The following is an 18,666-nucleotide window of genomic DNA, read 5'->3' as shown; positions in this document are numbered from 1 at the left end:
AAACTGCAGTGTGAATGCTTGAATCTGAATGTATGCACTGAAATGAATTAATTGCTGAATTTTGAGTTAAAAATATTGAATGAGATTAAAAAAAAAAACAAAAAAAAAACGAATTTAACCTGAAAACAAAGGTGCTGAACTGCTAAAAGCTGAAGGTTACACAGAAGAAGGAGTTGGAAAAAAACTGAAAATGTTTTAAATGTAAATTAGAAAACCCTAAGAAATGAGAAAAGAACATTTAGAGTCAGAAAACATCTGAATGAATATTAAAAGGTCATATTCTTTGAATCACTGAATGACTCAAATGTGATCCCTCCACTTTGATCCACACAGTTTAAAAAGTTTAAATGCCTGAGCTTTGAAAGATACGGTGTTGGAAAGAGAACAATAATGGCGACAATTTGAGGGTAAAATGATGGCTGTAACACTGTGGACACAGCAGCAGTTGAAAGAGAAGTGCTTAAGATGAATCTTGGTACAGTGGCAGGCAGAGCTCGTTAAGCAGGCAGGTGTGAGCCTGGTTGCTATAGTGACCGCACCCAATGGCTCCATACACACGTACACAGACATGCGCCTCACTTTTGCTGCTTAAAATGAACAGAAAAGTCAGGCCGAAACAAATCGTTCCCAAATGAAAAGTAAAAGTCGTATTGACAAAATTCTTTCACCGTGAGCGACAGCAGCTTCTAGTCTACTGAATTCTCAGTTTTCATGCCTGTGGAGTTTATTATATGGACGTGGTGACAGTGGAAAGACACCATGCTCTTCTGATTTTCAAACGAACCTTCTGAGCCATTTTAACATTAGAGTCTATGGAAGAGTTGGAGGGAGGAGGCTGTGCATTGGTGACATTTATGAAAGAACCATAACACCTAGTACAATAGTAAACACATTGGATGAAAGAGGACAGCCATGGCTACGTTTTGAGGGTAAAATCATACCTGTAGAGCAAACGCTGCGGACACAGCAGCAGTTTTAAAAAATATTTTAAGATTAATTTCTTTGCTCCTCTCACTCTAGCAGTTGAGCTGCCTCACTCTAGCCCCAACATTCCGTCCCATACACACCCATTATAAACTCTGAAACGGGTGAAAAAACATCATGAAACTTAAACTGGAACTGAAGAAAAAGTATAATAGATATTGAAAAGATAAATACAAGTTGAATAGTTGAATGTCTTGTCTTCGTTTTAAAGTTTGAATGGTGGCTCTATGTGAACGTATGTTGAAGTAGTAAGAGTTTAAAAATGAGTAAGTTGAATGAGAATTTGAAGGGTCTCCCCATTGAAATACATGGGAAATTTTTGTTGAATAAAGTTGAATAAAATTAAAAATATAAATGTTAAAAATGAGAAAAAGTAGAAGCAATGTTGTCCAAAATAATAGGAATCTAACGATGTTTGAATGGTTTTTCTAAGTTGAACGGTTTTGAAGGAGTAGGCTTTCAAAAAACGTACGGAAAAATAAAATATAATAATAATAACTAGAAAGTGCATTTTCTGAAGAAACTGCAGTGTGAATGCTTGAATCTGAATGTATGCACTGAAATGAATTAATTGCTGAATTTTGAGTTAAAAATATTGAATGAGATTAAAAAAAACAAAAACGAATTTAACCTGAAAACAAAGGTGCTGAACTGCTAAAAGCTGAAGGTTACACAGAAGAAGGAGTTGGAAAAAAACTGAAAATGTTTTAAATGTAAATTAGAAAACCCTAAGAAATGAGAAAAGAACATTTAGAGTCAGAAAACATCTGAATGAATATTAAAAGGTCATATTCTTTGAATCACTGAATGACTCAAATGTGATCCCTCCACTTTGATCCACACAGTTTAAAAAGTTTAAATGCCTGAGCTTTGAAAGATACGGTGTTGGAAAGAGAACAATAATGGCGACAATTTGAGGGTAAAATGATGGCTGTAACACTGTGGACACAGCAGCAGTTGAAAGAGAAGTGCTTAAGATGAATCTTGGTACAGTGGCAGGCAGAGCTCGTTAAGCAGGCAGGTGTGAGCCTGGTTGCTATAGTGACCGCACCCAATGGCTCCATACACACGTACACAGACATGCGCCTCACTTTTGCTGCTTAAAATGAACAGAAAAGTCAGGCCGAAACAAATCGTTCCCAAATGAAAAGTAAAAGTCGTATTGACAAAATTCTTTCACCGTGAGCGACAGCCATGTCTAGTCTACTGAATTCTCAGTTTTCATGCCTGTGGAGTTTATTATATGGACGTGGTGACAGTGTAAAGACACCATGCTCTTCTGATTTTCAAACGAACCTTCTGAGCCAATTTAACATTAGAGTCTATGGAAGAGTTGGAGGGAGGAGGCTGTGCATTGGTGACATTTATGAAAGAACCATAACACCTAGTACAATAGTAAACACATTGGATGAAAGAGGACAGCGATGGCTACGTTTTGAGGGTAAAATCATACCTGTAGAGCAAACGCTGCGGACACAGCAGCAGTTTTAAAAAAGATTTTAAGATTATTTTTTTTGCTCCTCTCACTCTAGCAGTTGAGCTGCCTCACTCTAGCCCCAACATTCCGTCCCATACACACCCATTATAAACTCTGAAACGGGTGAAAAAACATCATGAAACTTAAACTGGAACTGAAGAAAAAGTATAATAGATATTGAAAAGATAAATACAAGTTGAATAGTTGAATGTCTTGTCTTCGTTTTAAAGTTTGAATGGTGGCTCTATGTGAACGTATGTTGAAGTAGTAAGAGTTTAAAAATGAGTAAGTTGAATGAGAATTTGAAGGGTCTCCCCATTGAAATACATGGGAAATTTTTGTTGAATAAAGTTGAATAAAATTAAAAATATAAATGTTAAAAATGAGAAAAATACAAGCAATCATGTCCAAAATAATAGGAATCTAACGATGTTTGAATGGTTTTTCTAAGTTGAACGGTTTTGAAGGAGTAGGCTTTCAAAAAACGTACGGAAAAATAATAAAATATAATAATAATAAAGATTAGAAGAACAATACTGTGAATGCTTTTCAAGCATTCACACTAATAAAGATTAGAAGAACAATACTGTGAATGCTTTTCAAGCATTCACACTAATTACATAGACTTGATTAGAAAAACATATGTTAACTTAACAAAAACATATATTTTAAGTAAAATGAAAATAAATAATTAATATACACTGAACAATCCACCTCATTCATTTTTTTGAGTGTACCACATTGGTGAGGAAATTCTGCTGAAAGCTGCAGAGAACAAGAACCTGATGTATAAGGGTTTTTAAAATAAACATCCTCCCAGATTTCCCTCCCTCTGTTGGAAACGCAGAGCCGCATTTGCAAATATGAGAGGAAGACTACGTGGGATGACCGGCGTCAGGTACAGACTGCTATACCCTGCAAAGCTGTTAGTGACCCATGGTGATGTGAGGAAAAGCTTTACCGATCCCAAAGAGACCGTAGACTACGCGGAGAAGCACCTCTCCCACCCACCTTCAAATGTATTAAAAGCAAGGATATATCTATATGTCTAACGCTGACACAGCACTGTGTTTCTTCTTTTCCCTTTATATTCCATGTAAAGGTGAATATGGAGCGTTTATGGAGCTCGTTTATTGACCAGCTGTCAGTTAGAAGGTAAGAGTTACTAGGTTAACAGAGGTTAGCAGTAACAGTACGGGGAAGTATATTGTGTTGTTCTTTTGTTGTTTTTTATTTTATCGTACTTTACTTTGTTATTTTGATTTTACCTGTTGTGAGTGCTTCCCGTAATTCTCCTTTTTCTTGCGCCGCTGCGGCCAGAGTTCACAACATTACATATTTTTGTATCTATAAACAGGAAGCTGACACTCTCCAGACTTTATCAAAGGTGTGAGCGTCACAGCAGAGGCCTTTGTGTCAACGTAGCTGAAGACAAAACACAGAAACACATGAAGGAGATTTTCCTGGCCTGGATTTTATACAAATATTCTGCAGTACATCAAAAATGAAAGAAAACCATTAGTCAACATATGAACATCACCTCTGAAGTTACAGAGCTTTGATTGGAGACACAGCTGAGCGTTTTGCATTTTGCATAATTAATTACATAATTAATTATGTAACCATAATTAAATGGTTACATCATCTTTAAAGTCCCCAGAGATCAGGAAAAGGGCCTGAGGGTGCTGTGTTTGGAGTCTGCTGGTTACAGTGTGCAGGACCTCACAGGCTGCTGCAGCGTTAGCAGAGGGCGGGACATACACAGCTATCATAATCACGTGTGTAAACTCTCGTGGTAGATAGTACGGTCTCATGCTAACCGCTAGCAGCTCAATGTCCTTACAGCATAGCGTCTCTTTGATAGAGAAATGCCCAGAGTTACACCATCTATCGTTCACAAACACAGCCAGACCCCCTCCTCCCTTCTTACCACTCTCCGCTGTTCTGTCATAAGAGGCTCAGCAGCTAAAGCAGCACACCTGGGTCTCCCAGACTATTAAAAGCAGCCCTTTGCTTCACCTGCTTCACTAAACATTATTATTTTAAGCAGAGTGGTGTGATTTATGTAGGCATTGCTGTGTGACAGGATGACTTTTCTTGCACACCCACCAAATGAGGGCGCACATGCTTCCACGCCCACTGGTGACTGCACACATCCTTTCAAGGAAGCATTTCATTCATCCCTAACAAATGGAACAAAACACTGTGCAGCGTGTTCAGGTTTGAACGTGGCCCTGGCCTCTCTCTGCATCCACCTGGCACATGCAACACACATCCACTCCCTGCTGAACTGCTTGTATTTGATGTGTTGAAGTTTTGGTAAAGTTTGAATAAATTCCACTTTATTTATAGGAACATTTCATCTGTGGACTCCTGCTTCCCCTCTCCTTGAGCCAGTTTGTGACGGGAACATGACATAAGAAAAGTAATTTATCCCTTTTTGATTCTGTGTATCTGGCGCTCATCCAGTGAGTTCACACTTGGCAGAAACAGACTGAATTTGTCTGGAGAACTTTGGCTTCAGCCAAGTTAGATAAACACACTGTGTCTCTGTCAAAACAGCAGTGTAGTTGTGGCACCCCTGTGAGGGAATGACCACATGAATATTATTTTGTGTAAAACACTCATGTAACGGGACATTTTTCATTGCTATATGTATTTATTTTCAGTTTCTTTAAGAGGATAGAAAATCCATGTAACAGGGATTCATTTTATGTTAGAAAGCAGTGAGGGCGGAACTTTGGTGCTTGCTCCGGGGTTTCGGGGTGCAGTAAGTGGAGCCCACCTTCCGCTGCTTCCTCAGACACGTTCTGGAGGAAAGCAGAGACGCATCGTGTCTTCCTTACTCTGCTCTTCACCTGCTTTTACAGGTCGGTACACGGTGCTCGCACCGAAAATGTTGTTTATTGTCACCATGGTTACCCACGTTAATGTGAATGGGAGAGTTAAGGCGGTCCGCCAAAGTTATTTATATGTAAACACGGGAGAAAACCAGAGGAGTGTCCCGCGCGACCGCACCGCGAGCCCGCTCGTTAGGTGGAGCGCTCGTGAAGCAGAGTCAGTGCGCTCCTATGCTCTGTGCAAACGTGTTGTAATGCTCCAATCAAATCAGTTCTGTGAGATGTGAATGTTAATAGTTCTGTTAAAGTGACTGAGTAGATTAGCTAGTGTAACACAAGCACTCTGAGCAACTCTGTGTAGCTAACAGAGGCATTCATGGGTTGATTAAACAAGCTGTGTTTCATGATGCACTAAATAGTGATTTTGCCAGTAAATTACTGGAGGGAACAAATGTAATGTATTTACCAATGCTGTTATTGAATAGAACTGTTTAGCCAGTAAGACACTGCAGAAGACAATGTGATGTGTTTATTGATATGATAAAAGGATGTAGCTGTTATGGAAAGAAGTGTGAACTTGAGAAACTGAACCAGTTAAAAAGAGTATATTTCACTGATGTTGTGAAATAAGTAAATGTAATTGATGTGAATGAGGAACCAGCTGAACAGTATATTGAAAGCTCATGTTTAGTGTTTTATAGCATTTATTTGTGTGAAATAAATCAGACTCAGACACGTTCTGGAGGAAAGCAGAGACGCATCGTGTCTTCCTTACTCTGCTCTTCACCTGCTTTTACAGGTAACATATTTGTCATCGAGGTCTTCATCCTTGGGACCCGTAACATAGTAACTACTTCATTGTTATACTTCTATAGTTTTCCCATTTTGTGAGCTGTGGATGTGGAAAGTGTCTCAGTGACACATCCACATGAAAACGGCGTTACCTTCGTTCATTTGCACGTCAAATGAACGAGCTGTTTGGACTTTAACGTCACAGCTGATGCTTCGATACTCGAACTCAAGAGTTCAGCTTCCACTCAGAGGTACAAGTACACACAGCAAAGATAAACGTGTACACAAGGTGGAACCCACAAGTGCACAGCTCCAACCAGAGATGGGCAGTAATCCGATTACTTTTTTCAAGAAACGAGTAAAGTGAGGGATTACTATTGCAAAAAAGGTAATTAGATTACTGTTACTTTCCCGTAAGCACGCTGCGTTACTGCGTTACTAAAACCGCAGCTGTGTGCAGATGAACAATGGATAATCTATCGAGTGTGGAGAGAGTGTGAGCGTGCAGCGTTTAAAGCGTGGAAGCACTGACCTTACTTTGAGTTTGACTCTGTAAAAAGTGACAAAAACATTAGCATCCGCTGTTCACTGCGTGGGAAGACAACATGCTCACTCACTATGTGTTAATGGGCATGCTTATTTACAGAGGTGTGGACTCGAGTCACATGACTTGGACTCGAGTCAGACTCGAGTCATTAATTTTATGACTTTAGACTTGACTTGAAAAAATGTTCTAAGACTTGTGACTTGACTTGGACTTTTACACCAATGACCTGGGACTTGAATTGGACTTGAACCGGTTTACTTGAAAAGACTTGATATTTCACCCCAAATATAAAATTTAACATGCATATTATATAGAGATTGAAAATGTGACGTCATTCACGGGTAGAACCGCAAAGGATTCTGGGAACTCGTGGCAAGCGGTACTAGCGCACGCAGGCTTTCAATTAAAATCAGTTATACAGCGATAAAAAGAAACACAAAAATGTCAAGAAGCTGTTGTATTATTAACTGCAATAGCCGGTCGCATGACAGCCACGGGAAGCCGACGGGTAAAGAGATCGGTTGTTATCGGATTACGTCGTTGAAGAGAAATTGTTCGAGCCATGTTTCCGAAGTGACAAACAGGCGTCGGATGGCCTGGATTGCAGCCATTCAAAGATCAAATATAACGTCCCAGAACACTCCAGCTCACAGGTTAGTCTGCTCCAAGCATTTCCACAAAGGTCAGTCTGCTGTTGTAGTTAATGCGTCATTTTTCTTAACATAATTGGTGATATAGGTTACAAGCAAGTCTGGCGCTGAACAGAAATTGTCGCGCTATGCTCCTTTATTTATTGTGTTTATTGTGCATAAATAGTGAATTGTCCTGACACAATATTGCGTTTCGCTTCTGTTATTATGTCACATTGACAAAAACATATACTTTTATTCACAGGATAAAACAGTTGTTTTGTATCACTAATTGTCCAGTACGATTACAGCATACAGTATTATTGTCACTGCTACATTTCTGTGATGCTACCAGAAATTATTTCCACTACTAATTAATTACCGTTGAGCTCAAAGGTTATATTAATAAACGGTTAAGGAATGTGTATTTATGAAGACAATTTGTGAGACTGGTAAACTTATGATACGTACGATGGTCTTTCGTTCTACACGGTGCATTTCAAGGTCCTGCACCCATCCGTCGGTAAACTGTACCTGGGCTTGTTGCAGTGACCTGAAGTTACTAAACTTCATGAGTGTATGCGCTCACTCCAAGAACCGTATGATTATAAATATGCATATAAATATGCTACAATGAGATAGCTGACTTCATCTAACTAGCAAATGCTGTCCAGGCTACGTTGGTGATGCAGTTTTTTTTAATATGTATGATATTTTTGTCATGCGATTTTAAAGACGGTCCTACAACCGCATCCAAGAATAACATGCAGCTTATCTCAGAACTGTCGGTGAAAACTATTCTTGGAGCTAGGTTTAATTGAGCTGCATTTTAAAGAGGTGCAATTTCACAATTTGTGTATATTTTCTAAGTTCACTATTTTGTCATGTGTTGAGAAAAACAGATTTAAAAATTACATGGTCTAATATTTACATTTAGCATAACTGCAACATGCTTTTTTTCGTTTTTTTTTTTTAAAGACTCGAAAGGACTTGAAATTCAAAATTTCAGACTTGTGACTTGACTCGGACTTTTACACCAGTGACTTGAGACTCGATTCTGACTTGCCTGACATTACTTGAGACTTGACTTGAGACTTGAGGATAAAGACTTGAGACTTACTCGAGACTTGCAAAACAATGACTTGGTCCCACCTCTGCTTATTTATAACTTTGATAAAATGTCATAAAAATAATTCCATGCCAGCTCACCATTGGTGATCAGGTAGTTTCTGTTCCAGTTCCAGTCCCATAAATCATGAAGCTTGCTGCCAGAAAAGCTTCAAATCTCCTTTGAAAGCTGTTTGTGGTCTTGATTGTGGGAGCTTCAGTTGTCTGACTCCAGCTGCCACACAGTGCTCACTGATATCATTTGCAAAAACCCCAGTGTGGCAATATTTATCAGTGAAGCAGAAATCAGGAAGTGACGACTTTTCTTTGAACATTTGCTAAGGCTAAGCTGTGCTTTCTACCACAGTTGGGAATTTCCTGGTTTACAACAAATTATTGTGTCAACACCGCATAAGATTTCAAACTACAGGAAAATCACTGGAGTTATAAGAGGCAGACAACGACACACACACCACATGCATGCTGTTGCTATTTATTGTGGATTAACCTGTCAAGGGCAAGAACAAAATAATTCTGCCTCAAATACAGGAAATCATAGCTTTCCTGTATTTCCTCCATTGTTGGCATGCTGGTTAGTGCTGTTGCTCCACAGTAAGAAGGTCCTGGGCTAAATTATCCATGAATGTAAACGGCTGTGTGTTTCTATCTGATAGACTGGTGAGCTGTCCAGGGTGTACCCTGCCTGGTAACCTATCACTTCAGGGTTATTTCCCAGCCCTGCTGCAACCAGGATAGAGATAGGAGGATGGTAGTTGTTGTAGACCCATTCAATTTCAATTGAAGGATTAAAATGTTCCAGGAGCTCAACTTACTCCATCTGAACATGTTTCAATCGTGTTTTATGAACACAACATGCAGCTTTACTGAATATGAAAAGGTTGTGTTGATTTAACTCAGTTGTTTAAGTTTCTGCCAAAGCAAAACCTTTGTGTGCAACCAGTGTCCACTATTGAATCAAGTAAATCCAACATGTTTTTGTCAGTGCAAAAGGAGTTACGGTGCCTGTATTCCTGCACAATATTGTCCCGGGAGGGAGGAAAACTTTCTGGTGAAGTTTTGGTTGATTTTTGGGTTTTGCTTGACACTAGGTTGATTTTATCAGTGAGGTTTGGATTGTTTTCTTTCTCTAAGAGAGAGAAAGATGGTTTTATGCTTGGACATGTTTGCAATGGGCCCCAGTATTTGTTACTTTATTAGTATTTTATTGGTTGCGTTTGTTTGTGCTTTTGTTACAGTGCACTGAGATAAGAACATCTGAGAGGTGTGATCCACCGGTGGTGATATTTTGGTATTTTGTGAGTTCCCGATTTAACAAATCAGCTCTTTAATCCAGACCTGAGAGGTTGAACTTTAAAGCGCTATAAAATATTCTTACTGGAAACAGTGGCAAAGTGTTTTTCTCCATGATTATAATGGGCTTGGGAGAAATTCACTTATATGGGACATTGATCACATGAGAAGTCCTGAGCCTAAAAGGATTGCAGCGAGTCAATCCAGTCCAAAAACAAGGAGCTGTTTTCCTTTAAAATGATGACGTCATCTTGCTGGTGATGGAGGCTCGAATAGGCTGCGCGTGAGACTCCATTATCAGCAATATCTGGTATGAATGTGTGTGGATGTATGCATGTGACTGGACTGTGACGGACTGACGACTAAAAGTTTAACTGACTTGATACTGAGACAAAAACGGTGCCGACTTTAGGATTAGTGAATGTCCACAACAATTCACCCAGCCTGTAGAAGAAGGGTGGAGGTTTTGTCTTGTTTTGTTGTTGCAGGAGCAGAAGGATGACAGAGACTAAAGGGGGAGGCTGTAGCTTCACATGAGTGTGAGCTGCAGACTGAACCCTTTGGTTGCTAATGTTGAGTCACTGATGTTTGCATTAAGAAAATTGTGTTTTATTAGCTGTGTTTTAATTAAGGTATCACATTATATTGTTGGGAATGTTAAATGCTAAAGTGAAGAAAAGCTTTGATTTCACTCATGACTGAACATGTTATTATTAACCATAGCAGGCCACTGTAAAGAGTCAATTAACTGTTATAGAGGAAAAAAAGGCCAAAAACTCTGTTAATACCTATGAATAACAGGCAATGATAGACTTGTCACATTCAAAATAGAGATATGTAATAACAAACACGGGTCCGTGTCATTTAGGTTCTCCATTGAAATAGTCAATCATTTAGAAAAGTAGAATATATATATATATATATGTCTCAACGCTGTTTCTCAATAATATTAAAAACCTAAAAACTATTGTTGTGGAAGATAGAAGTCACTGTGACAGCCCTCTGACTGTGGAGGACGTTTGTAATCCTATTTCTGCACTTAAGGCCAACAAATCTCCCGGCACAGATGGTTTAACTGCAGAGTTTTATGAATCATTTTCTAATCTCCTGGCTCCGTTCTTACTGCAGCTTTTCATAGGAAGTGTAGAGAATAACATCCTCCCTCCTACTCTTGCTCAGGGTCTCATAACACTTATTCCAAAGCCAAACAAAGACTTACTTCTTATTGATAATTGGAGACCCATCTGTCTGCTCAATGATGACTATGAGATTATGGCTTTAGTACTTGCTAACAGAATGAAAGAGTTCTTGGACACAATTATCGATGAGACACAATCAGGCTTTATGAGAAACAGACACCTTTCTAAGAACATGAGACTGGTTTTAGATCTACTTGATTACTCTGATTTGGTATCTGACTATAGCTTCATTCTCTTCCTGGATTTTTAAAAGGCTTTTGATACAATTGAACATCAATTTATTTTCCACTCTCTGGAAAAATTTGGCATTTTTCTGTAAAGCTATCAAAACCTTGTACACGAATGGCAATAGCTCAATTAAAATGATTAAGACTCCACCCCGAGATTTGACCTGTTATACAAGGAATCAGCACAGCTGATAAGGAGCTCATCATCAGCCAGCTAGCTGATGACACCACACTCTTCTTGAAGAATGCAAATCAAATCCGTCCAGCCCTTAGTGTTATTAGTGATTTCTCTGAGGCATCTGCTTTATGTCGAAATCTAAAAAATGTGAATTACTAGCAATTAAAGGCTGCACTGCAAATGCTCTCTGTAACATTTCTGTTAAACAAGAAGTCACATATCCAGGACTGTTAATATCCAAAGACCAAAAGTCAAGATGCTCGTCAAACTTGTCAAACAGTGTTGGGGAATTCTCAATGGTGCTTGGTGCCATACCCTCAGGGACTTTAATGTTATATAAAAACACTGACAGCTCAATATCTGCCTCAGTCACTCTCCCTGATCCAGCTGAGTCAGCAGTGGGAAAAATCTGCTTTTCACAGGAACTTGGTAACAGCAATAAGAGAATACGTAGTTTATTCCAAGAAGATATCATGTCTCTCCCATATATAGAATATCTTACTGGAACCGACATGTTCCAGATATCACCTGGAAGACAGTCTGGATGATCCCATAAATATCTAATTGTGAACAAGGTGAAGGAAATCTCATATAAAATTCTTCATAAATGTTACCCAGCCAGTCACTATATGGTAACATTTAAAAGAGACATAAATACTAATTGAACTTTCTGTGGGGATCATCCAGAAACTGTGGCACATCTCTTTTGGTTCCTCTACACAGAGATTCTGGAAGAATTTAGCAGTTTTGTTATTGTCTATAGTTTAAGGGAGTTTTCTTTACGATGGCAAAATGTTTTATTCTGTTTCTTTAAGTTCCCCAGGAAGAATGATAAATGTTTTTTTATAAAAAATTTGTTAATACTTTTAGCTATTTTATATCCATAAATGTAAGTTTATTAATAAAACACCATATTTCTGCCTTTTTATAAGGATATGAATTGTACATACAATCAATTTCAGACTCAACCAACAAAAAGCCTCTCAGAACAATATTTATATTGTAACAGTTGCTATTGTAATGCAGTGTATCACCACATGGCGGTGCCTCGACTTTTGCATCCCGCCGAGGATTCTTCTCTTCTAGCACGTGAACTGTCTCGGAAATCCCCCCAGTTTTGCGGACGCTCGGACGTTTTCTCCAGCCATGGCCACAGCCTCAGCTCAGGTGGGACCCGACTAATTTCTGGATACCGTGGTGTGCCGCTGCTCCGCTTGGGAGAAAGAAAAGAGAAGCTGACTCCGCGACGCGAATGGACTCCGTGGATTTGTTATTTGTTGTTGGTTTCGTCTTCTAAGGATTAATTCTTCTGTGGAGAGCCTGGACATGAACATTTCTGCTGCCTTTTCTCTCCCCTTTCCCTCTGCTGAGACTGACTGTAGCACATGTAAGTGATAGCTTGGCCGACTACAACCGTTGGTGCTGGTCTTCGGCTCAGTATAACGAAACGACTTAAAACTAATCTTGCATTGAGCTCTAGTGTTGCAGACATGCTATTGTAATAACATGGTTCTGATCACTCCAGTCTAATTTCAGTTGTTGGGCGAAATTTTATATGTGGTTTTTCTAAATTTAATCTTGAACGCATTTTTGCAGTTTTGTCTTTCTAGTCTGACCTAACTGACTCTTTTACTGCTAAATCAATAACTGCGCTGTGCCCTGGAGCGGCTTAATTTTTTTGAAATCGCAATGGCACACTGCCCAGACGACTCTGACTCAGACATGGAACTTACCTCGTTACCTATGTGCCAGATAGTTGAAAATGTGACTCCTAGCCTTAGCCAACAAGTGGTGGAGTTAAGAACTGAGGTGAGTAAGCTTAGTGATTGTTTACGTGATTCACTGAACATACAGCAGAGTTTACTAAGGCAGTGGGACCAACTCACAACGGGGAACTCTCCCCCTCCTGCAGTCCCACAGTCTCCTGTTTTCCCAATGGCCACATCGACACCTCATGTTCATGTGATGGACAAAACTGAACCCACCAACAGTACCAATCCGTTCCTGCCCAGCAACCCATTTCAACCTACAAATCCTTTCCTCCCATCTCACTCACTTGAACTCAGCAGCACTTCCAGAGTGATTACGGCAGCTTTACATCACGCAAAGCTGGAGCCTCCTGTGTATGCTGGGGACGGAAAAGTGCAACCTGAGGAATGGTTAAATGCAGTTGGCACATACAAAGCCTCATTGAACCTAACTGATGGGCAATTGCTAAACGAACTGCCACACTTTCTTGCAAAAGAGCCCGGGAAGTGGTTCAAGGCACTGAGCTCCCACATCACATCATGGGCTCAATTCTGTCAACTGTTTAAGACAGTTTTTCTGCCCTCCGACAACCAAGAATGCATCCTGAGAGGAATTTTGGATATTGGATATTGGATTCATGAACAAGAACTTTTACCAGCTTTTTGCCATAATACCAGATTTGTCCTCTCCTTTCATTCTGGGAATGGATTTTATGGCAAGAGCTTCTGTTTCTATTCACATTCCCACTAGAACAGTCTACATTGAGGACATCCCCTGCCCACTCGCAGACAATGAAGAGGACCTTCAAAATGATTACTCACATTCACCTGGAACACTGATGTCTTTGGACTTGGTTCGCTCAGACTTAACAGCCAAACTGTCTGAAGCAAGTCTCTCAGAGAACAACAAGGATGCTTTACTAAATCTGCTCAGCAAGTTTAGCTCCTTGTTTGATGGTCAACTTGGTCGAACGGCTCTCACTGAGCACGCCATAGAGACTGGCAATGCAACACCTGTCAATCTCCCACCCTATCGCACGTCACCTGCTAAGAAACGTGTGATTGAAGAACAAGTGCAACAAATGTTGAAGGACAACATCATTGAACCTTCCACAAGCCCTTGGGCAGCTCCTGTAGTCATTGTAAATAGAGCGGCCACGGAACCAAGGTTTTGTGTGGACTTTTTTTTTTTTTTGCCTGTCCCATTTGGTTCTTTAGCCATCAGAATTGTTGTCTGAAGACCAACAAGGATACCCAATGGATTTACTTTGCCAAATGGATCTTCGTGGCATTGCCGTATTGGTCCATTTGGTCGATCTTTGTTTTTATTATTTATTATATTTTATTTTCAGATGTTACAGACGGGACAGACATCAGTGAGGGATAGGAAAGGGAGAAAGAAAGAGGAAGGAAAGGAAAAACAGAAGGGGAGAGGGACAGTGAGAAAGGGGGGGAGAAAAAAAATAAAAATCTCCTGGCTCACCTGTTGAGAGAAGAATAGAAAACAAGCAAAAAAACAAAGCAACATACTAAACACAACACCATCGCATTAATCTAGCTAAGTGTAAACAGCAGTAAATACTAAATATTCAATGTTGTTGTGCAGCACGCAGGACAGATGTGCTTCGAAGTAGTAGCCAAGAAGGGTGTAATTTAAGTCTACGAGCAGTGAACACCCGTGTGCATACCTGTGTGGATCAGCGTGCTTGTATTCCAAAGGTTTCTCCATGTAACGATCTGCTAGGGAGTGTGGGGGGGGGGCCACAGCCCCGTCCTCCAGGGTATGAAGCAGGTATGGAGGAGATCAAAACTCCAGACATCCAGAGGCCCCCAGAACACAAGAGACCATGGAAAACCAACAGAGGGGCAGCCGCGCCACTGTCCCAGCAAGAGCTGAGGAGAGTCCCAGATGACGGTTCACTCAGCAGCCGCGGAGCAGAAGCCAGGGGGAGTTGCAGTGACGCGCCTGTGAGCTCCGCCGGCAGCCAGCTGTGCCTGAGTGACCGAGCCCCAGGCCGAGAGGCCGGGGGCACCCCACCTCCGAAATGGTCCGAGCGAGCCCCAGGTTCCAGGCCCCGATAAGTGGCCGCCAAGGAGTGAGCCGGTGTGTACCTGGACGCCCACCCCCAGACAAAAAGAACCACCAACGCACCGACACCTGAGGGAGTCCGCCACCGGCAGGGGAAGTGGTGGTGGGTGGAGATAGGCCTCCAAACCTTGGAGGGCCTGAGGTGTCCCCAGAGAGGTGGTGTCTGATACCCAACCTGACATATAGACACAGACATACAGGCACACACAGACACAAACATCCATTCCCCCCCTCATGCTCTCATGTGCACTCACTCCACACTCAACCAACGTGGAGACAGACATAAAGAGACGCTGTACACACGATCACACTCCCCAAGCGTACTCTACAAACCGGGTCTAGGTACCCTTGCCCCTGGAGGGGGGAACTGCACCCAGACCCAGGTGGTGTTACCCTTTTCCCTGCGGTGGGGAGAGGCAGACCACCCCGACTCCGTAGCAGCAGGGAGGCCCCACACTCCAGACCGCAGTCGGACGGCCAACTCCTCCTAGCCCTCCCGCTCCAGCAGGCCGCAGAGAATGGGGGTGGGAGAAGACTCCAAACCTCCCTCCACCCGCTCATTGTAGTGTTGATGCATGTGTGTTCTAAGGTGCAATTAAAACCCAGGAGGGCATGGAGCTACCTGCCAGAGAGCAGCAGGTAAGCGCATAGTCCCTCCTGCTAGCCCTCAATGTCTAAGTGTATTTAAAATTGAGAGGTGGGCAACGACGCCAGGGGTGAGGTGTACACCCTGATGGTAATATGGACTCGGTGATTGTGCCCACCCCCAAGATCCTATATGTATGTGTAATGAGAGTGTGAATAATGTGAATGTCTAAGTTGTGGGAAAAAATTGAGGCAGAGGCTGTCATGAATCGCTGTGTGGCAGGCAAGCAGGAGTGGTGGACCCAAAATGCAGAACTCAGACACGGAAGTGAAACTTAAGGCGCAGCTTTATTGCTGGGAAAAACCTCGTACAACTAAACTCACCAAAAGAAAACCAAAAGTCAGAACAGCGGAACCAAGGACTGAAACACTGGAAAGAAACACTAAACTGGAGCGGGAGACCAAACACTAGGAACATAGAAGCAGAACACACAGCTAGTTGAGGGTACGACGCGACACTGACACAGAGAAACACAGGGCTTAAATACACAGACGGCAGTAATCAAGGGATGAGAGACAGAAGGGGAACACACCTGGGAGAAATCACAGCTGACGAGACAGGAGAAACGTAACTGAGCACACTCGCATATGACACAAACCTTCACAATAAAACAGGAAACTCAGACACATGGAACCAGGCAAGACATTGAACTAAACAGACAGATTCACAAACAGATGGGGTGACACCATAGACAGAGACAGACTCAAAGGCAGACCAAATATAAAACACAGAACTCAAACAATAATAATCATCATCATAAATTAGAAAATGATAACTAAAAGCGCTGGGTCACCGACCCAGGACCATGACAGAGGCAGCCGGAAGGGGACAGAGGGGGGGGTAGCCTCCTCTGCACCCTGGTGACATACCCCTACTCCAAGGCCCTGCATGTGTGGGTGGTTGTGGTGGAGCGGGAAGAGGGAGGCAGCTGGAGATGGGGAGGGAAGGAAGGGAGGGGCAGGTAACCCCTCCCTGGGGCCAGCTCCCCCGCTGACCCCAGTAGGCACTCCCACACTCCGCGACCCGCCAGGGAAAGAGGGCCCAGGCCCATCCAGACCGGGGCCCAGTGCAGCAGCGCCTCCCGGCCCCACAGAGCCCGGGACAGTTCACCCAACCCCACCACAGAGAAAACTGCACCCACCCCACCATCCACTCATCTTCCAGACTACATAAGACAGTAAACGCCCAGGCTGAGATCTTCCTCCACCTCTCCTGTATCTCCCCCTCCTGCAGAGAGAGTCCCTGAAGAGAGGAAAGCTCCTGCAGATGTGACCATCTCCCCCACCAGTTGAAGAGCCCCCCAGGTGGCTCGACGCACCGGCGGCACCCTGCTCCAGGGCTGGGCCCCCATGCACCCACCCGCCCACAACCAACACACCAACCAGGACCCAAGCCCCCGAGGCCCGGCCCGGGCCCCAGCCCGGAGACGGAGCGCCCCCAGAACCTCACGCCCCCAACCGCACATGACCGCTACCCCGGGTTGAGCCCCCCAAGGAAGATGCCTCCGGGGAACCCCCCGACGCCCTAAGCCTGTCCCTACCCCCACACCAATCACAACAGTGAAGGCGGGACCAAACTATGACTCCCCACCCCCACTAGGTGATGGAGCTGATAAAAGGAGCCCAGAGCAATTGATCTGATGTGGTGGCAGAGGCTGTATCAAGACTAATGTAATCTAATAGATAATTTCTATATTGGTTAGAATTAAGATTATTTTTATTTTTCCAGTTCATGAGGACTGTTTTCTTGGCTATGCATAGGGCAGTGAAAATCATATGGGCTATATTCGTTTCTGAAGTGACATTATCTAAGCTGCCCAGTAAACACACTAAGGGGGAAGTTGGAATGTTACATTTCAGACACTTTGATAAGTCTTCACATATCTCGCGCCAAAACTTTTGCACTGGTGGACAGAACCAAAGAGCGTGGATGTAATTGTCTGGTGTATTGCCTTGACAGTGTGAGCAGTTGTCGGAGGATGTAAAGCCCATCTTGAACATCCGATGACCTGTATAGTGCACTCTATGTAGTATTTTGTATTGTATTAATTGCAGACTGGGATTTTTAATTAATTTAAAGGTTTTTAAGCAAATCTCAGACCAGAAGTTTTGGTCTAAGCTGACTGATAAATCTGCTTCCCACTTTGCAATAGGAAGGGATATTGATTCATCTAATTTAGAAAGTGTTCTGTATATTTTAGATAATAATTTGGGGGATTTAAGAGTAAGAAAATGTGCCGCACTTAGTGGTGTTTGTAATTCAACTTGACTGAGGTTAAATTTCTTTTTTACTATGGATTTAATTTGTTGATATTCTAAAAATCTTGTCTTGTTGATCCCATATTGTGCAACTAGTCTGTCAAATGGAATAAATTCTGTTCCCTCTAATATATGTTCTAAGTATTTAATTCCTTTACAACTCCATTCTGGGACATTAATCATATTATTGTTTTGTAATATGTCAGGGTTATTCCAGATAGGTGTACGTTTGCATGGAATTAATGAAGACTCCGTTATTTTTAGAAACTCCCACCATGCTGTCAGAGAAAAGCTGATGTTGATACTTTTAAAGCATTCATGTCTTTTGATGTTTGAGCTAATAAATGGTAGGTCTGAAATCTCTAGATCCTTGCATAGTGCCTGTTCAACATCTAGCCAGGGCTCAACTAAGAAGGTATGTTTTAACCATTCTGAGATGAACTGAAGCCTGTTGGCTAAGAAGTATTGGTAAAAATTAGGCAGATCTAATCCTCCTCTATCCTTGGTTCTTTGTAGCGTTTTTAAGCTGATACGCGGGGGTTTATCTTTCCAAAGGAATTTGGAAATATATGAATCCAGAGATCTGAACCAATCTTGTGATGGTTTGTTAGGGATCATCAAAAATAAGTAATTT

General features: G+C 41.9%; 2 protein-coding genes across 2 annotated transcripts in view; one reads left to right on the top strand and one right to left on the bottom strand.

Annotated features, from left to right (window-relative positions):
• Positions 1–18,666, bottom strand: part of LOC309702163 (uncharacterized protein) — an 854,297-nt gene that overhangs the window by 319,118 nt on the left and 516,513 nt on the right. The gene's annotated exons all lie outside the window — the stretch shown is intronic.
• The window catches only part of LOC309702304 (uncharacterized protein), a 29,727-nt gene continuing 16,193 nt past the window's right edge, over positions 5,133–18,666 (top strand). The window contains exon 1 of the mRNA XM_082526932.1: positions 5,133–6,100. The gene's annotated coding sequence lies outside the window, so the exon portion shown is untranslated. The remainder of the gene's footprint in view (positions 6,101–18,666) is intronic.

This window comes from Aulonocara stuartgranti (genome assembly GCF_965226115.1).
Source record: "Aulonocara stuartgranti genome assembly, chromosome: 3".
Classification (NCBI taxonomy): domain Eukaryota; kingdom Metazoa; phylum Chordata; class Actinopteri; order Cichliformes; family Cichlidae; genus Aulonocara; species Aulonocara stuartgranti.
The sequence above is the reverse complement of the archived record's forward strand: the minus strand, read 5'-3'. Positions and strand labels throughout refer to the sequence as shown.